The sequence below is a fragment of the Macaca mulatta genome, chromosome 11 (assembly GCF_049350105.2).
Source record: "Macaca mulatta isolate MMU2019108-1 chromosome 11, T2T-MMU8v2.0, whole genome shotgun sequence".
Classification (NCBI taxonomy): domain Eukaryota; kingdom Metazoa; phylum Chordata; class Mammalia; order Primates; family Cercopithecidae; genus Macaca; species Macaca mulatta.
In genome coordinates, this window is record NC_133416.1 from 18,223,497 (window position 1) to 18,248,694 (window position 25,198).

The following is a 25,198-nucleotide window of genomic DNA, read 5'->3' on the forward strand; positions in this document are numbered from 1 at the left end:
ATACCTACCCAATGCCTCTACCCCTATTTATGGCCCCATAATTTTTTACAAAAGTATACAAAAATTAATTATCTCTCAAGTAGATTTCTTGCGATTATGAAAACTATGACTTGTTTTTCATTCACAACAATGCTCAGCATGGTATTGATACAAAGTTGGAATTTGAAAAATATTATATCAGTTTATTAGTATATTCTCACACTGCTAATAGACATACCTGAGACTAATTTATAAAGGAAAGGAGGTTTAATGGACTCACAGATCCACATGGCTAGGGAGGCCTCATAATCATGTCCAAAGGCAAAGGAGAAGCAAAGTAACATCTTACATGGTAGCAGGCAAGAGAGCATATGCAGGGGAACTCCCTTTTATAAAATCATCAGATCTCACTGTCACAAGAACAACACTATGGGAAAGATCCACCCCCATGATTCAATTACCTCCCACCGGGTCCCTCTCATAACACATGGGAATTATGGGAGCTACAATTCAAGATGAGCTTTGGGTGGGGACACAGTGAAACCATATCAATCAGTCAAGTTAGAAGGAGCTGAATGAGAAGTCAAGAGACAATCTGTTCAAGTCAACGAGGTTCCAGGCAAATTAAGAAATATTCCAGGATCAGCAGGAGAGAGGCAAAATATGAGACAAAAGTTACCAGAACCAAGGACTGATTTTACGTAAACTGTAAAACCAACAGGCCTTTGGAGAACTTTTCTCTCTCTAAATCTATGACTATACAGCCTAAAGATTTTATTTTCAGGACTTGATGAAACTTCAACTACATAATGTAATATCTGAACCTCTGAAGCCAGAAATTATACTTTACCAATTTAACTCTTTTCAGTCAATAACTATGTCTGACGTCAGCAATTCTGAGATGCTAGATCTTAGGGAAAGGGAAAGGTTTAGCTAAGACAATTTAAGTAAAACCTTGACCTCTTCTTCCTTTAAGCTCTCATCTTGAGGTAAGAACATCAGGTCTCATACTTTCTGGGGAATGAAGATCTAATACAAATAATTCAATAAAAAACAAGTAGTACCTACAACCATTATAACTAAACATTATCAATGTCAAGTACAATATCACTCTCCAAAAACAGAAGCCATTAATCATTTTCCATTGAATTATTTTATATTGAAAGTCAGAATTTTTCTATAAACTGAGATTAATCTTTGTTTAATGATATCTATCAGGTTATAATTGACCTTAGAAGCCCTTCAAGTTATGAGGTCATAGCCAACTTAGAATTCCCAGAGAAATCCAAAGAAAAAGGAACAGAGCCAATTTTTAGCATTTTAAAGCTTTTTCAGTTTGCAAATCAAAACTCATGTCAGGCAGACTTTAACAAAAGAACCTGAAAAAAGTACCTAAATGAAACAAAATAAGCCTTTATCCCAAAAAGTAATGCCTAGTAACGGTTCCTTCACTGTATAAGTCATTCGAATAGAATAAACTGTAGACTACAAGTAAAAGTCTCATGTATAAATACCACCAAGGGGCATGGGTGCGCAATTCCATACTTGTATTTCTACCCATGTCAACTGGTGACTTTCACATGCTACGCCAACAGATCTTACAGCAATCAGATGTTAAAGAGTTTGAAAAATAGTCCCTTGCTGAGGGCAAAAATAAGTAAATAAACAAACAAAGGAAAAAACAACAACAGATGCACCCAAAAAGAGAGAAGGATCAAGAAGCTGTACCCTTCAGTAGCTTTCAGTAAGACAAAAAAATTTTTTAATTATTAAAACAAAATAATGACATACTGAAATTATTGGGGGTACAGAAGAACTAAATAAAAAATGCCAAGAGAAACTGGAAAAAGAGATTTCTTCAGAAAAGTAAGCTGTCGTAAATCAGTGTTACAAAGAAGTGATTTTCAAAATGTCTACAGGGAGTTAAAGGAATTACAAAAGTCTTGTAAAAGGCAATAGTATTTTGGTTTTTGATACATATCTACATTTGGAGAAAAGTTTTTTTTGTTTTGTTTTTGTGGTTTTTTTTGTTTTTGTTTTTCTGGTTTTTTGTTTGTTTTGTTTTTTTTGAGACGGAGTCTTGCTCTGTCGCCCAGGCTGGAGTGCAGCGGCACAATCTTGGCTCACTGCAACCTCTGCCTCCTGGGTTCAAGCGATTCTCCTGCCTCAGCCTCCTGAATAGTTGGGATTACAGGGATGCGCCATCACACCCAGCTAATTTTTTTGTATTTTTAGTAGAGACGGGGTTTCACCATGTTGGTCAGGCTGGTCTCAAACTCCTGACCAGATGATCTGCCTGCCTCAGCCTCCCAAAGTGCAGGGATTATAGGCGTGAGCCACCGTGTCCAGCCGAAAAGTTTTAACAGAGAAAAAAAATACTCTTCAGTAATTTGTTTCGAAAGAAAGAGAAGGAAGGAAGGAAGGGAGAGAGGGAGGGAGGAAGGAAGGGAGGGAGGGAGGAGGGAGGGAGGGAGGGAGGGAGGGAGGGAGGGAGGGAGGGAAGGAAGGAAGGAAGGAAGGAAGGAAGGAAGGAAGGAAGGAAGGAAGGAAGTTAGTTAGTTAGTTCTGGCCTGGCGCAGTAGCTCACACCTGTAATCCCAGCACTTTGGGAGGCTGAGGCGGGTGGCTCACCCGAGGTCAGGAGTTTCAGACCATCCTGGCCAACATGGTGAAACCCCATCTCTACTAAAAGATACAAAAAATAAAAATAAAAAATAAATAGCTGGGCATAGTGGTGGGCACCTGTAGTCCCAGCTACTTGGGAGGCTGAGGCAGGAGAATCGCTTGAACCCGGGAGGCAGAGCTTGCAGTGAGCCGAGATCACGCCACTGCACTCCAGCCTGGTGACAGAGTGAGACTCCATTTCAAAAACAAAAATCTATATATATATATATACACACACACACGTATATATATGTGTATATATATGTATATATGTGTATATATATGTGTGTATATATATGCAGAAAAATGTTTCTGCATAAAATTGTACACAGAACAAAACCGTTAAATGACACAGTGGCATAAAATGAAATCCTCCTCTAGGAACACCCTACTGAATGGAACACAGGGAGCTGACAATATCAAGTCAGTCTCAGGCCATAAAGAAGTACTTTATTACCCACACTGTCACTCTATTTTCCATAACAGTGAACTAAATGCCTTATTTTCCCAATACATTTAAAAAGGTTTATATTCACCCACCTCTATCAACACTAAATACTTGTTTCAAACAGATATGTCTTCTTCTTTGCTAAACATAGTTGTTAGAATAAGGAAATTGAAATGGTTGGTGGCGAAAGCTCTCCTTCCAGCAATACCTGTCAAAATACTCATTTGTCAGTTTTAAGCTATCTGGAAATCTGTTTTCCCAACAGGATTTTGCAAAGCAAAACATTTCAAGTGGAAAAATATATTACAGAATTGTCTTTCCCCAGAGAATAAAATGGGTATTTTTCGTTGTTATTTTACAAATAAAGTTTTCCATTCAATTTAGAATAATGTAAAGAAATGCTAAGTATTACCTTAGAAACTGGAAACATGCTTTTCTTCCATTGCAGTTAAGAATTCACCTAAGTAAAAACCTATAGAATATTAGAGTTGGAAGAAATCTTGGAGATATCCAATTTTTAAAAAAAACTGTTCTGGCTTATATAGTTAACTACTGATAACTAATAATGTTATTATTATTATTATTATTATAAAGGGAGGAAAATGACATTTAAGAATTTTAAGACTGGGCATGGTGGCTCATGTCTGTAATCCCAGTACTTTGGGAGGCCGAGGCGGGTGGATCACAAGGTCAGGAGTTCAAGACCAGCCTGGACAATATGGTGAAACCCTGTCTCTATTAAAAATACAAAATTTAGCTGGTTGTGGTGGCAGGCATCTGTAATCCCAGCTACTTGAGAGGTGGAGGCAGGAGAATCGCTTGAACCCAGGCTTGGGTTCAACCCAAGGCTTGAACCTCCTGGGCTTGAACCCAGGAGGCGGAGGTTGCAGTGAGCTGAGATCACACCACTGAACTCTAGCCTAGGCGACACAGCAAGACTCCATCTCAAAAAAAAAAAAAAAAAGAATTTTAAGAGCAGAGGTAGCAAGATAAGTTTCCCAACAAATTACCCCAAGTTGGGTGTGTAGTATTTACTAAATATTAATTAATGAGAACGTCACTTTAGGAGTTGGGTTCTTGATACGTTAAGTCACAGAATTTTCAGAAGCCAGTTTTTTTGAAGGGAGAAAACAGGAGCTTTTTCAATATTACTCTCAAGCAAAATAATCTCCCTCTATTATAGTAGTGATCTGGCAGCCCACACACATCTACACAGGGAAAAACTTTTTTTTCCTAGCCCAAATAGGTGGATGGCTAACATTACACGATACTGATATATATGAAGTCATCTTAAGGTTAATATCAGGGAAAACATGATACAATACTAAGACAAAAGCAGAGGTCTGGCACTCTGCAGATTCTCCAGGTTTACACACCTTTTGATTCAAAAAGAACCAAAACCATTTCTTATATATTATTTTAACCAGACTACACTTTCAACATTTTACAGATGAAATTATAATCACCTGAGCTTTTAAAAAATAAAAATTAGGCACAAATACACTTATTCATAATTGCACTGGCAAACAGTTCTTAGATATTTAAATCTTCGTGAAGAGACAGCCCCCTTCTTTTCCCATATGCCCTCAAGTCAAACTTAATCTCTTTCCCTGTCACCCAAAAAATCTCACTTTATGTTCTACTAACCAGGATCGCATGAACTAACCTGAAAGAAGAAAACAGGAGTTCTCTACTGATAGAATAATGTTGGTAAAATAAATCGACATATGCTTAACAAAAAGCACACAAAATAAGAGATACAATCAGGCAAACACGATATGTCATTCTTCCATTATTAACATAAAATTGTAATTCTAATTCTACTTTTGCCAATTTTATCAACAGACTCTCAAAATAAATGCCACATTTGATATATATGTACAACACGAATAAGAAAAAATAATGAAAAATGCATTTTCAAGGATATATTAAAGAAAATCACTCAGAGTTTTATGAAAAATAAGCAAACTAGCATTACAGTTATTACTCAACTTTGGAAAAGTTACACATACATAAGATGTGCTTGTTGGCAAATATTAGGATAAAACATTTTCATAGAAATATCTTAAGTATATCTGGAAAGCAAAACATTTAAGATGTTAAGATATAAGATGTATTTATGACTTAAAATAATCTCTACATAATTATTCTGCACATCACGAGAATATTCAAGACTCTATTGAATGTCTCCCCAAACAATGAACATCTCTATATAGTAACTCTATTTTCAGTCTTTTGTCTAACACTAGCATTCACGAGAATCTGATCACAGAGCAAAATAAATTGGACACAGTACAAAATTTTCCTGAACTTTCTGACCAAAGTCATGTTTCATTATTTCTCAGATGTATTCTGCAGTTATGCTGATTTTATTCTTAGCAGTTGATTAATACCCAAAATAGTTCCAGTTTCATAATTATTTGTAATTTTCATGGGGTTTTTTTTGTTTTTGTTTTTGTTTTCTCTTTTTTGAGACTAGGGTCTCACTCTGTCACCCAGGCTGGAGTGCAGTGGCATGATCTTGGCTCACTGCAGCCTCAAACTCCCAGGCTCAAGTAATCCTCCTACATCAGCCTCCCAAGTAGCTGAGACTACAGGCACACACCACCATGGCTAATTTCTGTATTTTTTTGTAAAGACAGGGTTTCGTCATGTTGCCCACGTTGGTCTCAAACTCCTGGCCTCAAGTGCTCCACCCACCCAGTGACTTAAGGATCACTTGAGCCCAGGAGCTCAAGGCTGCAGTGAGCTATGATCACACCACTGCATTCCTGTCTGCGTGACAGAGAAAGACCCTGTCAAAAAAAAAAAAAAAAAAAAAAGAAAGGAAAGGGAAAAAGGAAGGGAAAAAATAACATTATTCATACTATAAGAAATATTTGTAATTCCAGTAGGATTCAGGAAAAAACAATGTGCTAAAGCATGGTTTTGTAGGCCCTTTTGGGTTTAGTTAATGAAGTATCAAAAAGATCTCACTGTCTTACTCATAATACAAAAATCTCGAAAATTGTGCTCTAATGAGGGGAAAGGACAGAAAAAAGTGAGACTGAAAAAATATCATCTTTGTTGGCTTTTTATTCCAAGAGCTCAGTTTCTTTGTGGAAAAAGTTATAATACTTTAAAACAATGGTTTACTTATTAAATCTGTGAGATGTTAAAGAGCATAATCATAGCCCACATTTAAAAGAATGGGAACTTGAAAAATGGGCATGTTTGCCAGAAGGGTTTATCCTAAATAACAGAGTACATTCTGATTGTCACCATGATTAAGCGTTTTCAGAGTATTTCAATTTAGGCTCAGTAAAAACTGTGGTCAGTATTTTTTTCTTTTTCATATTGAGAGTTGGGGTGTTACTGGCACAAATCTCATGATGAAAGATGCAAGACAAAAATTCATTTATTTCATCATTTAACCAATACACACTGAGCTTCTATCACACAAAAGCACCACACCAGGCTTTGAGGCCTGTCCAAAAATAAAAATCAGATATGGAGCCTACCTTAGAGAAGCTTGATACCTGGTATCAGGTAAGACACATATATATAAATTACAGTTCACGAAAGAGAATAAGTGCCTAAGAGATCTGGAGAAAAAAAAAATTAAGTGGGGGAGGTACCAAAGAAGGCAGATTATTCTACAACAGCAGATAAACTAGAGCTTAACTGATAGATTCGATTTGTATACAGAGATAAATTAAAAAGTTATTCCAAGTACAGACAAGAGGGACACTGAGAGACTGGGAAAATTGAAGTATACAGATGAAAGTGTAGAGTACCTCACTTTGGCTAATGAGTAATCTATAGGAAAGGGAGTAGTGAGGCTAAAATTAAAGAAAGTCACCAGGTTGTGAAGAGCCTGAAAAGGAAACCTTTGTTAGCAGTTTTTAAAGCAATGGACTGACATCATCTGAACTCAGCTTTAGCAAGACTGATCTGAAAGTAGTAATTAACATGAATTGAAGTAGGACAGTAGGACAGAGGCAGATACAGAGACATTCAGGAGGGAGTAGTTTAAGAAAATGGTCATATAGCCTTAAAACAGTGAAAAACTGAACAGAAGGGGCAAAGGCAAGGGTTAACTTTAATGTGAAAGCAGCAGAATTTGGCAATCAGTTGGATATGGCAGGTAAAGGAGAAGGGATCATGGATGTGTTCTTCTAATGGGCTAGAAATTCTCCTTAGGATTGCACGGCACTCCAGCCTGGGTGACACAGAGCAAGACTGTCTCTTAAAAACAAACAGACAAACAAACAAAAGAAATTCTCCCTAGAACTGAACTATTTTTGTGGCTACTATATATTATAACTATTCATAAAGAATTCTTTGTGGTAGTTTCCATACAAAAGAAAGAGGAAAAACTATTTTGCGTAATGATTAAATTACACAATGAACTCAAACGAGATTATCATAAGTTGTCCCGTATTTCATTCATTCTTTCTTCCTCTTTTTTTTTAAGCTGTTTCTTTTTAAGTTTTAGAAATGAATTAGAGAAAACATGGCTGGAAGTCACCCAAGTGACAAAGAAAACAAAACTCAAGTGTCATCTGATCATAACTTTCCTTTTGAACTCCAGGCATTAAGCCACTGAATATAAGAGTAAGCTTTACCTAAACACAAAGTGCAAACTACAAGAGATGGAAAAATTGAATGGTATTATAGACAAACTGCATCTGTCTCACAATTTTACCTTCAGATGTACTAGGAAAGAAAGCAGGTTAAATGGTCAAATAGTGAATGAATGAATTCTGCTCCGTTTTTCTATCATAGTTTATTTATATGTAGATCAGGGACTAGAATCTCACTAGCAACAAACATCATTTTAACCATTCATTCATTGAAAAATACTAAAACAAAAACTGAGTACATACTGTGCACCCATCATTGTGCTAAGGGACAAGAGACAAAAGATTATTCAGACACATTCCTTACTTCCAAGTGCTCACAGACTGGTTAGAAAGAAACACAAGTAAAATAACCCATAAGCGACATAGTAACTACTTTAAAGTAAGTATGAGATTCTACAACTTGGGCAAAAAGAAGCAATGACAAGTTTTTTTCTAGGAAAGTGATCTTTAGATTGAATCTAAAATAATGAGTAGTTTGCCATATGATGGGGTTGACAAAGAGGAAACTCCAGGCAGAGGGAACAGTATATGCAAATTTATGAAAGAGTGAAGCTATGTGTGTCCGGGGAATTGCAATTATTACGGCATGTGTGGAATAGAAGGGCAAAAAAACTGTGGCTGGCAAGGAAAGAAGGGACTCCTTCACAGAGAGCCTTCATTTGTACCACCCTAATGAGCATATGGGGAACCACTGAGGAATTTTAAGCAAGGTAGTAACATGATTAGCAGTGAGAGATGGAAGAGGACAGTGCTCTGTCAGCCATTTGCAAGTAAGAATCAAAAAGATTTGATGACTGGTCACATAAGGGTGGGACAGAAAGATGGGTAAGAAAAAGAGTCCAGAAAAAATTCAGATTTCTAAGGTTGTCATTAGGATAAAAGTCACTCCAAAGTAGAGAGACAGAAAGAGATGAGGGGGCCAGAGTAAAAGCAAGAAATTTATTTTGGAAAATGTGAAGTCTAAGGGGCCTGTGTGATATTCAGGTTCAGTCATAGAGTTAGAGCTCCCAAGAGAGGCATCAGCTGAAGAACTGAGAGTAATTGTTCTAAACGAAACATTGAGGTCACCTAGAAAGAGAATGAAACTTAGAATGTAACATGAAATGAGATGAGGGCTGAGAAAATAATTCGAGAAAATCCAGAAACTTTTCAACTTGTGAACGTTCTGAGAATACACAAAACCATGAACTGAGGCACACACCAAAAAAAAAAAAAAGCATTGGCTCTCCCTGCTGCCAACAGATGGTGCTAGAACTTACTTGAGAGTTGCACTTAGGAAGAATTTGGGATACCTATTCCATCCCAAGTAGCAGAGCTTCTGAATTAACATCTAAGTGTAGATGGGTAACAAAGCAGAGGTAGATGTTAATCAGGAAAGAACAGCACCACCACAGAAGCCAAAGGAAGAGAATATTCTTTTTATTTAAAAGAAGGCAAAAATCATTACAAACATACATTCAGGCAGCAAATAGGTCTACAAAGCACCAGAAACCCTAAATGGTAAAAATTCATAGGGAATGAAACTCAGTTTATGTCCTCAAAGAGTTTCCAGGTAAATGCTACAGCAAAATCAAGTAAAAACTGGACATTTTCCTTCCGGTTTAGGTTTTAGAAGATGGCAGGTGACCTACAGACATAAGGTCAGCATCAGACCACAGTGGGCTGGCTAACGTAGGAGAAGTGAAGAGGAAACCATAGACATTAAGCTTCTCTTCAAGAATCTTACGTGGAAACAAGACAGAAATAAGGCAATAGCAAAAGGATGTTAAGAGACTATGTTCCATATATGCAGAATACCTCACCAGGACACATCTGAACTCCAAGAGCTTACTATATAAACACTTGGACATAGGTACATATAAGAGAGAGAAGAATCACATTTTAAACTGACTCCATAATACATTTTGCAGTAGAGGCCTGAATTATTAAAATTACATTCTAATGTTATTAATTGTGATTATTAATGGTTCTCTTACTATACTCTGGTTTAAGTCAAGTTGAAAATTAGAAGGCAATCATGAAGCAACAAAATTTCAATCATCCTCAGAAGAAGGAAATGAATAGGGATATCCTGGTATTAAACATATGCGTGGGACCAAATTATGTGTTAAAGGGAGATAGATACATGAAATATTTTAGAACTGGGTTTACCAGCCCCTTCAAGAGATGAAGGAGAGAGATTAAAAAGAAATGAAAATATAAATATAAAAAGCTTTGGGATAGGAAAAGAGACATGATGCACTAGAAGCAAGTAAGTATTCTAAGTACAAGTACTTATTAGAAAGAATAACGTGATATTAACAAGTCTAGCTGACATAGTCTGCATCAGTTTTATCATTCCAGCAAATAATCTCAGGACAACATTATTTTGACAGCATATGACGTGAATCAAACGCGTATCATAGGATCAAAAAAGAAGTTCCTATCTGTGTCTAGTAAACAGAGTGACAAGGTGGCAATCAAGGGAAGTCAATGTCTGACCAAACAAAAGTAATTCACGTTGGTAACTATAATCCTCTCTCATTTTTGCAGTAGCAATTTATAAAATTTATAATAAAGGCTAGAAATCTTTTGTGACTTTAATAAACATAATCAATTTCATGCATTCATAAATATTTGTTAAAAATGTTTTAAAAGCTTCATCTTCTTTGGATAGTTGAGCAACTGTCACCAGAAGTGTACAAACTAATTTACTGCAGAAAAGCAGGAAAATGATTCCACCATCTTTTACCAATATATTCAAATACTACCTTTGAAAACAAATCTTCAAAAATAACTAAATTTTAGTGTATCATCAATTAAAAAAAAAAAAGATTCTCTGGTAATGGTTTGCTTGAGCCACAAATAAGAAGGAATAACCAAAATGAGGAAGTAATGAATGTTTTCTTTTGAAAAAGAGGTGCCCGTATGCTACAGATTTGGTAAAACTGCAGAGATGAATTTATATACCTAAATGCTTCCTTCACCCCACCCCCCTCCAACTTGCATACAGGCCTAGTGTTATTTAAGCAAACAGTAAACAGCTATTACTCTTCAGTTAGGTAGACAGAACTTGGAAAATTATTAGATCACAAGACTGCCACAGGGATGCCAACCATCTGTCTAGTAAGTATGGATGACTTCCTCCTCCCTGTGATCCTGTATTCTACAATGCTCAATAGGCAAGGTAAGGGAAAGGTTACAGGTTTGTTTGTATATACACATATAAAATCGTGACCAAAATATTTGGTCCAAATTACCAAGAAGGTGGGAAAACTCAGGGACTTTATTCTTCCACAGCCAACAAACTAATCAATGATTTGACAAATATTTATCTAAAGCCTTCTTTGTGCACAGAAATCTTTTTTTTTAGTTCAGTGTATAATAGCCCAATCCATGCATGCTGACTTAGTATTTAAAAGCAATTCTTGACCCTGCTATCAAACAATTAAGCTCCCTGCAGTGCAAATAAAGAAGTTTTTTGAAACAGATAGTTATGAATCTTTCATTCATAGTAGCTAACTAGGAACACATGAGCCAAACCCATTGTGAGTATCATTTCAGTGGTGTGTAATTTGAGAGGTATGTTAGAATGCACTTGGCTCCACTAAAGAAGGGGGAGTCCACATTTTCCTTGCTTGTAAGTGAAATGCAAAAACAATTTTGCAACTTGGCAATTCATATGGCAGTCTTAAAGTTAACCACATTCAAAATTCAAGACAACAGAATTTTCCCCATCTCTAAGGTTTAACACTTTACAATCAGCCTAAGGTGTTAAATATGAATTCATTTTATGAATAATGGCTTCTTCACTCCCAAAAGTTTCCAGGAAAAAATACTGAATACTGTATATAAAAATGACATAAACCACACTTGTCTGGTCTGATCTTAAATTGAACTTAATAGTTTAAATACTCTTTCAAAGAGAGTACTGGTATACTGTAATTTTCCCCAAAGCTCATAAATAGCCAATGTTCCTTTGTGGAATCATTGTAAAATACACATAAATTGGAAATAGACTTATTTTATAAATCTACAGTACCAGTATATGTAGAAAAACAATACAAAATGTTAATATATTTACATTTGAATAGGAAAAAATGTGAACCTCTATTAAGGAAAGAGGGGGAGAGAAGCCAAAAAGATTATCCTTTATTTTCCAGATTTTTGAGCCCTTACCTAGAACCTGATGCTTCTGTTAAGTTTTTATGCTTCTTTTCATTTAGGCGTCTAACATCACACAGTCCACAAAGAAGATAAGAATGTTGTCTATCTTGTCAATTAGAGTATTCTCATTATTTAGTACTAGCACTTAATAGGCACTTAATTTCTTTATTGACAGATAAATTTCATTAACTGAAACAAAATTATTTTCTATTAGATAAAGTTGTCTATCCAGGACTGTTAGATCAAGAAACTAGATTGGGTTACATTAAGCCGATGGGCCTGCTAATGATTTAGCAAAATTCCTGTCCCATATATGTGTATTACAAGAAAGAACACTGGAAAAAGCTGAAATGAATTAAACAAGCTCTAACACCACTACAACAAACAAACTCACTTTCACATACAAAGGACAGTTTCATATGTATTTTATTATATATTCCATATGCATTTGTGTGCATATTTCTCTCCAACAATTTTTCTTTTAAAAGAAATTTTTGCCCAGGTATTTTCCTTTCCAGTGATTGGTATGGTTGACATCAGTAACAGAAATAGCAGGAATAATTAGAAGAGGAGGAAGGAGCAGCTGAAATGATCATAGCTAGAAGCTTTTAAATGTAATTTTGGGGGGAAATAATACACTTCTGGCTGAACTAGTTTCTCTAGCTTTAAGAGTTAAGCCATGTTCTCAACTCATCGCCTACAAAGGAGCAATCTGGTACTCTTCTGGAAGAGAGAAAAAACCAGCTGACTTAGGTGAATGACTACTCTAAAAACCATCCCCTCAAGTTCACATGCACTCTCTCAGGAACTAACACAGACCTAGATTAGCCCCTACGCATCAGCAAGCATTTGTTACGCCTAATACCCAAAACCCAACTGATGTCCGCATTAGCCCAATAATGTCAATGTTAGCTAGAAATGTCTGGCTCAATCTTGCAAGAATAGAAATTTCCACATTCAGAACTCAGTCTTTTATTTTGCAGCTATTTATTGAACACTTACTTAATATACACTTAAATCAAATAATATATTGTTCCTTACAGCATAGAATCAAAGTTCCCTAGATGTAGCTCATGAAGAGCACGGTGCTGGTAAAAATGGCTTATGGGTTCTTGAGAAACGTAGTGTTTCCCCTTTTGCTACTGCCAAACTATTTCTATATCAGATTCTACCACCGCTTTTTTTTCCAATCATTTTACCACTCTATCTATTAGTTTGGAATCTTATTGAAAATGTCATATTTCCCAATAACAATAGTTTGATTATATCAATGCCTTTGAAAACCATACACATAACACAAAATGTAATTGGTAGCCATTGGATTAAATTATCCCATATTTTTAGGTCTTTTATCCTGTAGTCCAATGAGAGCTGACAAAATCATTCTTCAACAATTCCATTAACTGCCTGGCAGAGAGAAAAGATGAAAATAGCTAGAGATAACAGATATAGATGGAGGAAGGACATTGGAGGTAAGATGAAGTGACTTTTATATCCATTTTAAGATTCTTTACGATGCCATGGAGGAGCCTATGTGAATTGTTTTTTACATTATATAACTCAAGATATAATTCAAATTCTAAAATTCCCTACAGTGAGAAGGGGTACCTACAAAGCAAAATGAAACACACACACACACACACACACACACACACACAAACAAACAAAAGAAAAAAACCAGCAGCATATGTCCTAATATATGAACAAAGCCACAGTGGACCTTTCTAATCGGTATAAAAACTGAATGGTGTTAAGATGCATTCCAGTTAAAGTTAAGCACTGTTAACACATGTATTCTGGACTAGATTTCACTCTCTTCATAATGAGATTTTACTATTTCCAAAATCACTTACTTAGTACCCAAATAAGGTAAAGGCGATGAAGGCTTCAATCCCTCCTTTGTTTCAAACTCCCTAGCAGCCTAAACTTAACCTTCACTGTCACAACCACTATGAATGTCTCTTTTATTCAGACTTCTCTCTCCATGACTGAGATCTCACCAGGCAATAAGAAAGAGTTAGAATAGTAATTGGAAAGCTATCAAAGTTATGAAAAATATACTTTTCTATTAAAGCCATCTGAGGATTTAAAAAGGGTGTCAGAAACGAGCTAAAGGAGGGGGTACAGCTGGGAGGAGGAGAAGAGTTGGGGAAGGCAGTGATGAAGGAAAGCCCACATGGTTATTTATCTGCTTCAAGAATTGTAAAAGACTATTTTCTTGACGAGACCATGGAAAGTAGCAAGTCTTCAGATAAAGCTGAAAATGTGAAATGTGGACCAAGTTTATGGATGTTGTACTAACTGGGGCTGAAACTGTTTGTTTCAACAGTTTGGGTAAGAAATGTAAAAAAATTAAAATAACATAAAAACAAATATGCTTTAAACCATTTATTCTGTAATTCTGCAAACACAGCAAACATACAAACACACAAAAAATAGACTTTATTCCTAAATTTAAATGAAGCTATAATTTTTCCAATTTTCCTTACACATTATTGTTCAGGCTAGGCCATCATGGATTATTCATTTTAAAATAGAAGTGATAATACTTTAAGCAAATCTGAGAATTAACGCACACAAAAATCTTTAGAGGGTGATTTTCAACAATGATTAAAAACACTCCGACATGCACTCTTCAGGCATACGCGTTAATCCCACACCTTTGCATGCATGAGTATCATGTGAATAATGCTGCAAGTACTGGACCAATGACCAGATTTTTATCACAGAAAGGATTCCATTGCTATTAAATTATTCAGAATCTAACAAGGCCCCACAAAGGAGCTAAATAAAAGAACTACTGACAAAATTAATGTTCTGTCAACTAAAAGGATCTTGATGTGTAAAAAACAAAACAAAACAAAACAAAAAAAAACACACTGTACTTTTTTGAAAACAGACCACACAATAGAGGTTCTGAGAATATAGATAAACACTAAAACAATAAAGACAACTCAGTCTGAAGATAGGGTTTCAAAAATCAACATTCCTGGACTAAAGAATAATATTTTTAAACTCCCAAATACATATAGTTTGTCATAAAACAGTTGAAGTTTTGAAAACCCACTGCAAAGGGAAATTGGAGATTACATATACATGCATATAAACATGAACAAGCTGTTCATGCCTTTATGGGGGGAATAAAGATAGTAAATCTACTTAGAGGTAGTGTTTTCATTTCTTCCATATATGAAAGAAACTATCAAATGCAGTTTGCATGCCCAGGCAGAAAATGAGTCATTAATTCACCAAGTTACTCACAAAATGAATTTCAAGAAATCCAAGCCCCCCAAAAAGAAGGCAAAGCAAGATTTTAAAATGTAACAGACTTTTTTTTTTTTTTTTTTTTTTTTTTTTTTTTTTTTTTTTGAGACAGAGTTTTGCTCTTGTTGCCCAGGCTGGAGTGCAATGGCGCAATCTTGGCTCACTACAACCTCCTGCCTCCCGGGGTTCAAGCGATTCTCCTGCCTCAGCCTCCCGAGTAGCTGGGATTACAGGTATGCGCCACCAAGCCCTGCTAATTTTGTATTCTTAGTAGAGACAGGGTTTCTCCATGTTTGTCAGGCTGGTCTCAAACTCCCAAACTCAGGTGATTCACTAGCCTTGGCTTCCCAAAATGCTGGGATTACAGGCGTGAGCCACCGTGCCTAGAAAAATATAACAGACTTTTCACTAGCGAAACAGTTAAGTGTATCTTCTATTTCTATCATCAAAAGTATATCTTTCTTTAAATTCTAAAAGAGTACTTAAAATCATCTTATTATACATTCAGGTCTAAAATAACCATCAACTTTAAATGTCAAAATTATTGTAGAAAATTAGATAAATTGTAATCAATGTCTTTTCAAAAGAGAGAGATTTTACATATATTTTTATTTGCAGCTTTGTTTTTCCACTTCAGATACTGGAAACATTCTATTGTTGCATTAAACTAACAAATATCTCAATAATATACAAGTATTTCTATAATAAGGAACAACAGTAATATTCTAATGGTGTTAACAAAAGATAATTCAACAGCTCTCAATAAGGGACTTGAAAAATGTTTTTCCCTCATTTAAGTACAAACTTCCTTCTATCAATCTTTTTTTCTATTTTTTCTTTCTCTTTTTCTTCTCCCCTTATATTAAAAACACAATTTTTCAATTATAGAACTCTGATCTCTTATCAAGCACATAATTCATTTAACAAGTTATTTTTTAGTACATTCCTAAATAGTATGTTTCAGGTTCTGTTCAGAAACTATTTATGGCTTAGAATTTTAGGTAGGCTTAAACAGGACTAGATCTGGTTTCATAGATTATTACATTCTTTTGTTGCTATGCTACTAAATGTAAGAATGGTTTGAAACAGGACCTCCAATTTCACCCAAAAACATGCAAGTTCTCTTTCTTAAATTCCATATAATCACTTGAGTGTCACAGGACTGAAAAAGCACACATGAATTTGTTTGCTACATAAAGAGCTACATTTAGAAGGCCATGTGACTAGAAGATTCATGCAATTCTTAAACAGGTTTAGTATCTTTATTCTCTTCTGCTACAATGTAATGAATACTCTGTTGTATTGTTACTTACAAAAATGAAAAATAACTGCTCATTCAGTTCTAATACTCCTGTAAACTCTGAATGTGGGAATGTGCAGAACTTCCCACCACTCCCATCATGCCAACCTATTCCACAGACGTCAAACATGCTCATCTTTCCACCTGGAGAGAGATGAGTGTCTCGCTTTGCCTCAAAAATTCATTCTATGAGACTCAAACATCACCTTCCCCAGTAAAGACTTTTCTGACTCCCTCGGCCACAGTGAGGCTCTCCTTTCTGCTATGTGCTGAGATTGGGAATACACACACACACACACACACACACACACACACACACACACACACACTTTTCATTTAACATCCCCCACGGATAATAGTACCTACTTGACATTTCCACCTCTTAGATAAGAAAACCAAGGCAGATAAGGTCTGATTCCAAAGTCCATTGTTTGTTTGCTTTTTAATATATACTTCCTTCAGCTCCACACTGTACTAAAACAGGTGTCTGGCTACCTCCATTCTCTGAGCCTCCTGACAACAAAAGGCAGAGATCCTATCTTACTCATTTTTGTATTCCTGGTGTCTGGCACAGAACAGATACTCAACAAACACTCAATAAAAAATGAATGAATAAACAAATAAAATGTAGTAATGTTCAACTTCCTATGTGAGGAAAACTCATCCCCTTTTAAGTACTTATGTAAAAGTATGATAGTAAGTGCTAACTTCATTCAGCAAGCCTTTTGTGAGTGTGTCATATGCAGTGTGTTGGGCTTAAATACCTCGGGGAACTTAACTGACTCAGTTCCCTGTCCTTGAGAAGCTTTAAATCCAATGAGGGAAAGAAATAACCAACTAGCTAATGCTACCATTACTTGTTTTATTTTGTCTAATTCCCCACAAATTTTTCTCTTTAAAAGAATCTCATTCTTTACAACCATGTTCCATCACCACATACCTCTGGTCAGTAGGATATAGATAAGTCAACAGAAAACAAAGCTAGAAGAATCTTTGTGGAGCTTAAATACACATTCTTTTTAGCTATTCTTGTTTAGCACAGTAGTCATTTGAGCAGGTATACAGCACAGTATTAAAGAAAAGAATATAATTAAGGACACCCTGATACCATCCTTGCCCTTTTTCTTTTATAAGTGCAGCATGACCAAGTGGAAAGGGCATGGATTTTGGAGTCAGGTCAGGGTTCTCATCCCAGTTCTGTCCCTTTCTCCCCATGTGTGACACAAGTCGCTTTATCTTTCTGGGCCTATTCCTTTATCTGTAATTCAGAGATAAAGAAGCATGCCTTAAAGGGCTCTTGTAACAGTAAAGGAGATAATGTATGTAACACATGCCACACAAAAGGTACTATTATTATGTGAGCTGCTCCACCTGCTTCTTGAAGAATACTGGTTCTAACTTTAGTGCAACAATATAAATATTTCTAATCCTGTCTTACTCTGTTTTCCGTTGCTTATAACAGAATACCTGAAATGGGTAATTCTAAAGAAAAGGAATTTATGTCTTACAGTTATGGAGGTTAAGAAGTCCACGGTCAAGGTGCTACATCTGGTGAGAGCCTTCTTGCTGGTGGGGACTCTCTAAGAGTTCCAGGACAATAGAGAACATCACAGGGCAAGAGGGCTGAGTGTGCTCATGCGCTCACTCAGTCTCTCTTCCTTTTCTTACAAAGCCACCAGTCCCACTCCCATGATAACCCCTTAATCCATTAATTCATGAATGGATCAATCACTTCTTAAAGGCCTCACCTCTCAAAACTGCCACATTGAGGATGAAATTTCAACACGAGTTTTGGAGGGGACAAATATGCAAACTATAGTACACCACAATATCAATGACACAAAATGTATACCAAAAGAGAGGTACATTTGACTTTTGAAAAGACAGGTTTGAACTAACATGGGTCCACTTATACCCAGATTTTTTTCAATAAATATATTTGGAAAAATTTTTGGAGATTTGTGACAATTTAAAAACACTTGGGCTGGGTGTGGTGGCTCATGCCTATAATACCAGCACTTTGGGAGGCCAACTTGGAAGCATTGCTTGTGCCTAGGAGTTCAAAACCATCCTGGACAACACCGAGAGATCCTGTCTCTGCAAAAAATAAAAATAAAAATAAATTAGCCAGGCTTGGTGATACATGCCTATAGTCCCAGCTATTCAGAAGGCTGAGTGGGGAGGATCACCTGGGCCTGGGAGGTTGAGGCTGCAGTGAGCCCAAGATTGTGCCACTGCACTCCAGCCTGGGTGACAGTGAGATTGTCTCAAAAAAATTTTTTTAAATAAATAAACACAATAAAAACACAGACAAACCATGTAGCCGGGATAACAAAAAAATTAAGAAAAAAGGTATGTCATGAATGCATTATATATATATAAATACTAGTCTACTTTATCATTTTATGGCAGTAGCCATAAAATTTATTAGAAAAAATTAAAATTTATCAAAACTTACACACACACACAATACACAGTATCATTCACAGTCAAGAGAAATGTAAACAAATGTAAAGATGCATTAAGTTCTAACAGCATACAATTAACTGTAGTATATACTGTACTACTGTAATAATTTCATAGCCACCTCCTGTTGTTATTGCAGTGAGTTCAAGTGTTGTGAGTATCCGCTTAATCCACTGTGTGATGTTAATCATCTCTGCGTGAGCGGTTCATCTCTCCGGTAAATTGTGTATCACAGTAAAAAATGATTTCTCGCTGTTCTCTTGTATTTTTCATCCTGTTTAGTGCAATACCACAAACCTTGAATGAAAACATGCCACTAGAGATGCCGGAAATGCTCCCCAGAAACAGAGAAAAGTCATGACATTACGAGATAAAGTTGAATTGCTTGGTATGTAGCATAGATTGAGGTCTGCAGCTGCAGTTCCCAGCCCTGCCTCTCCATTCCCCGCCTTTTCAGACATAGGAGTCATCTTGTAAGCAGACAAAAACTTATAATATCAATAAGTACAGTACAGTACTGTATTTTCTCTCCCTTATGGTTTGACTAAGAAAATTTTCTTTTCTCTAGTTTATTGTAAGAATACAGTGTAATATACATATAACATACAAAACATGGGTTAATAGACTGTGTTATCAGTAAGGTTTCCAGTCAACAGAAGGGTTACTAGTTAAGTTTTTGGGAAGTCAAAAATTATACACAAATTTCCAGCTGTGCAGGGGTCAGTGCGTCTAACCCCTGCATTATTGAAGGGTCAACTATACTTGAAAAAAGTCACTTGTAGCAGGAAGAATAGCATGGGAAAAGATTCAAGACCATATAGTTAAGTCTCAGATTTCTAGCTGGTGCATACATCAACTGCCTCTTCTCAACATACACCCTGCAAATCCTTTATTCCAGATTCTTTTTTCAAAAAATCAAACTATTATTTCCTATGATAAGATCTAAAAGAACTGACAGATGTTACTCTATACTAACAATTCCATTTTCACGAAGACGAATCTCTGAGTTAGTTAAAAAAAAAAGAGGAAAATGAATTATGTACAATGTCTAGAAATAAATCTTGGCACACAGTACACGCTGTATTATATATTAGTTTCTAAGTCATTTCTCAACTGTTTAGGTAAGTAATTTTGCAGAACATGTAATAAAAAATTTAATAAAAACATTTTCCTTTCAATTCCAAACCTAATTTATAATTTAAAAATCACATTTACTTGTGCTGGTACAACTAGGAATCCATAAGCAAAAAAATTAAGCTAGACACAGACCTTATACCTTTCATAAAAATTAACTCTAAATGGATCACATACCTAAAAGTAAAATGCAAAACTATAAAACTTCTAGGAAAAACACAGGATAAAATCTATGCAGCCTTGGCAATGAGTTCTCAAATACAACACCAAAGCCTATCCATGAAATTCGTAAGTTGGCCTTATTAAAATTAAAGACATCTGTTCTGACAAAGACACTGTTAGGAAAATAAAAAGACAAACCAAAGTGGGAGAAAATATTTGCAAAACACATATCTGATAAAGTGCCTATATATAAAATGTATAAAGAACTCTTCAAACTCAACAATAAGAAAACAACCCCATTAAAAAGTGGGCAAATGATCTGAACAGACATCACACCACAGAAGATGTACAGATGAAAAGGAGCATGTGAAAAGATGTTAATATCATATGTCATTAAGAAATAGTAAATTAACGTTAACAATGACATATTACTACACACCTATTAGAATGGATAAAATCCAAAAAAACTGGCAAAATCAAATGCTAGCAAAGATGTGGGGCAATAAGAACTCACATTCATTGCTGGTGAAAATGTAATAGTACAGCCACTTTGGAAAACAGTTTGGCAATTTCTTACAAAGCTAACCATAATCTTACCACAGGATCCAGCAATCATACTCCTAAATATTTATCCAATGGATATAAGAACTTATGTCTAACCAAAAACCTGCATGTGAATATTCATAGCAGCTTCATTCATAGTTGCCAAAAACTGGAAGCAATCAAAATATCCTTCAATGGGTGAATAAACAAACCATGATATATCTGATAATGATAGAAAGAAATGAGCTATTAAACCTCAAGAAGACATGGATGAACCTTAAATGTGTATTGCTAAATGAAAGAAGCCAGTCTGGCAAGGCTGTATGATTCCAATTATACAACATCTGCAAAGGGCAAAAGTAAAGAGACAGTAAAGATTCGTGGTTTTCTGGGAGAGGGGCTCACAGAGGTTACGAGTGAAGCCCAGGGGATTTGTAATGTGTTGAAATTATTTGGTATGACACTATGATCCTTTAAGGATAGCTACATCAAATTAAGCATTTGTCAAAACCCAAAGAACTTCACAGGACAAAGAGTAAACTTTAATGTATGCAAATGTAAGCAAATCATTTAGAAGGTCAAGGAATCCCAAGGTGGAATGCAGATTGTAACAAAGAAATCTAACTGTATTATAAATGTGTGCTACAATCTCACTGAAAAGGATAGGAGGAAAGGTGCTTAGCTGACTAACTCTAGAAATAAGTAGAGGTTGTGAGACTAAAAGCAAAAGGAATAGTACATAAACAGTGTACTCTTGATGCTAAAGTTGTTTCCCATAGGAACACAGGTTAACAATTTGAATGCTGCTATACATCTATGAAAGAAATGAATGAATAAGCAAATGTATGGCAGATGGTGCAAGCCAGGTTTCTTCTCACTGTTGGAGTAAGTTTCCATATAAACAAGGGGAGAAGGCTAGAATGATACCTGTGGTAATGAATTAGCATTACAGATAAAATGTAAATTCACAGTTAAACATGGATACAAACTGTTACATAAAAATATCTATAGATATGTTCATATACACACATGTATTTCCTGCTTTGTCACATGAGAGAACCTAGAAGCAATGACACTGCAGAAGCAACAAGCACACCTAGCACTCAGATCTTGGTTTCTAACACCATTCCCCAACAAAATGATCCGGATTCCTTGGAGAAATGACTGATTCTAGGACCGTGGCAAGATGTATACAGATGAACCTAGAGCATCTCATAGTACCAGAAAGTAAGGAAATGCTTCCAAAAAAACAAAATTCACATTGATGGTAGTATGTCAAAGAGGCACTGGAGCCAAGCTGTAACAAAATAAAGTAGCATTGGATTATAACCCAAAATATTTAGATAGATAGATTTTATATTTATATAATATATATACCCATGAGTCCAGAACAAAATAAATATGATTGAGTAAATAAACACATGGGGGAGAAGAGACAAATCTCCCATGGAGAAAAACATCTAAGTAATTTATATAGATATTCTGCCTTCAAAGGGGGAAACATAACTTTCTACTCCTTAAGTATAGGCCATACACAGTCCTTCCAAGAGCACAGCATGAAAAAGGCAGAGAAAAGTGGAAAAACCTGATAAATACTACCTCAGCCAGGTGATAAAGATGAGTATCACAGTGACAAATCATGTTGATAGTATATACTCTTGATATCAGATGAAAATGGCGTGTTACCTCTGTGATCTTCCTACCAAAAACCTATAATCACAGTCTAATCATGAGAAAAAACATTAGATAAATTCCAACGAAAATGCATTCTACAAAATACCCGACCAGTACTCCTCAAACATCACCAAAAACAAGGAAGTCTAACAAACTTTCACAGCCAAGAGGAGCCTAGGGAGACATTACAAGGAAATACATTTAGTGGTGTTCCGGATGGTAGGGTCCTGGAACAGAAAAAGGACATTAAAAACTAAGGAAATCTAAATAAAGTATAAACTTTGTTAATGCTAATGTACCGATACTGGTTCATTAACAGTAACAAATACTAATATAAGATGTTAATAAGGGGGGAAGCTGGTATGGGGGTATATTGACACTGTATTTGTAGCTTTCCTGTAAATCCAAAACTTCTGAGAAATAAGGTCTATTTTTTTAAAATCCCATTTAGGAATGCATCTAGAAAATACAGAAAAGGTTGTAGTGAAGCACTGAAGACCTTACACTTTCTTGCATATATTCAACTTAAAATGTTTGCAACTATACCAATGCAGAATTTTTCTTACAAAAATATTTTCAATCACTAACAGCTGCAAACAATTTCATGTAGTATTAATAATTCCCAGGAGGGATTTACTATAGCCAGAGTACTTTAATTAAAATTTCACTTTTTCCCCCTGACATACCTCTACAGATGTCCAAAAGTTTGTACCCTATCATTAACTTACGTTGTTTTGTGATGACCCATGTAACTACCAAGTATGTTTCATACAACTCGGGAAAGCTGAGTTGTATATAAATATTACATAAATCAGTGCTTAAATATTCATCCAATAGAATTTCAAGTATCTAAAGAGACAACTTCTAAAAAGCTATCATTTCCTATTCTGGATACTATGTTTTCTTATACAAACCTTGGTTCAAGTGACCTGCTACAGAATTAAAAGAGGTATGTAAAAGAAGGGAGTAGAGAGAAGAATAAAAAGCAGTAGGGGAAAGGGTGTGAAATAGAGGGTAACAAAACAACTAGGATTGGGAATGTAATAAACACAAAGTAGACAGTAGCAAGCCAATGCCATAGCATAGAAAAGAACTGGTATCTGAAAAGAATCAGTATTGATAAAACCTTGAAAGCAGGAAAAAGCTAGAAATAAAAACAAAATGAATCTTTATGTTTGATCACAAACAAGCAAAATATTCAAAATTAGACACTAGGTTCCTGACAGGAAACAAAAGAAACATCACCCCATTAAAAGAAACATCACCCCATTAAGAGTGGGGCTATTAATAGTGTCAGTTAAATTACACTTGCTAGAAATTACTATATATAATATTCAATGACATTGGGAAGTGAAAAAAATTACAAAGAGAATGCACCAAGTCTTGTAAACAGCAGTTATCTCAGAATAGTAGAATTAAAAGCAAATTATATTTTCCTTCTTTTTTCCTGCTATAAAGTGAATGACTTGTGGTGCAATCTTACGAAGTCTCAATCTGTGTATTCTGCACTAAACGCATTCTATTAACACTATTGTATTTGTGATACATTCTACCTTACCCTTTATGTGACAATTCTATACTGTTTTAACTTTCAAATTGTAAGTAAAAGTGTGAATTCGTGACCAAAAATTTTCCACACCAGTAACTTAAGAACTACAGCAATATGTTTAGAAAACTGCGATCCCAAACAAAAAATTCTATACTAGGTGAGACAGGATGACATTGACTTTAATTCCAATAGACTCACTAGCACATGATGTCCATTACTATTGCTCACTTTCCAGAACCCAAGGAGCTGTGGAAGAATAGAGTCCTTTCAATGAAAATAAACTAGAGGAAATACACAACACAGTTACTTTGAGGGGTTTTTTAATTATTATCATTATTTTCAATATAAAGAAGCCTGCCCGGAATCCTAACTCTCCTATTTCTCAAAAACGACAAAGCCAAAAAATCACACTCTTCACATACACATCTGAAACCAAGTTTTATCTGAACTCATCCTAACATATTAGCTCTTTTTACCAATTCCTCTTTACTATCTAAGGCAAGAAACCTTGAAAACAGAAGCAGTAACACTTTTCACTGAAACATATTTTGTAAAGGAGGGTTCTAAATCCTAATGCTTCACCGCTCTAGATGTCTACGGATTTCAAATCCTAATACCACGGCGTCCTGCCCCCCGCGAGATTCCAACAGTACTACGGGCCCTATGGGAGGAAGAGGATTTAAGAAACACCGCAGGAGAACGATCGGTGCAAAGATTTTGCAAACAGGTAGTCCTAGGAAAGAAAGTAAGAGTGAGAACATCGGAGAGAGCAGGGGGTACATGGGTGGGGAAACCCATTTCAAATGCATGAACTGACCACAACCGGAGAAAAGCCGTCTGTCTTCCCAAAAGTAAAATGGTGAGTAAAGTGGAGTAAGCTAAGAAAGTCAACAGCAATTAGGCATTGACAACGATTCCGAAACAATGAGCTATCTTAATTTGAGGGGGTGAACGGGGGTGGGACCCTGTCCCAAAGGGTCATTTTGAAAAGAACCCCTCCCCATTTGAGGCGGGTGGGGAGAGCAGTTCAACAAATCCCAAGTCTAAGATAATAAGCCGAGATCGGGATACTCGGTCTGCAGTCGCCCCACGGACCAGATGAGCGCAGGTGTATCTGCGGAAGCTCAGGTTACCATGAATATCACTGAGCCACGGCGAACCTTCCCTGCCCAGCCTCCCGGAGCCCTGGGCGCGGGTCTGCACGGGCCCCGCGGCTTGCCCGGACCCGGCGAGCGAACGTCTCC

The 25,198-nt window shown here is 36.0% G+C and overlaps 1 protein-coding gene across 4 annotated transcripts in view; it reads right to left on the reverse strand.

Moving 5' to 3' along the window:
* The window catches only part of EPS8 (EGFR pathway substrate 8, signaling adaptor), a 169,091-nt gene that overhangs the window by 143,491 nt on the left and 402 nt on the right, over positions 1-25,198 (reverse strand). The window contains exon 1 of one of the 4 annotated variants that reach the window (XM_077952569.1): positions 24,772-24,821. The gene's annotated coding sequence lies outside the window, so the exon portion shown is untranslated. 4 annotated transcript variants of the gene reach the window in all.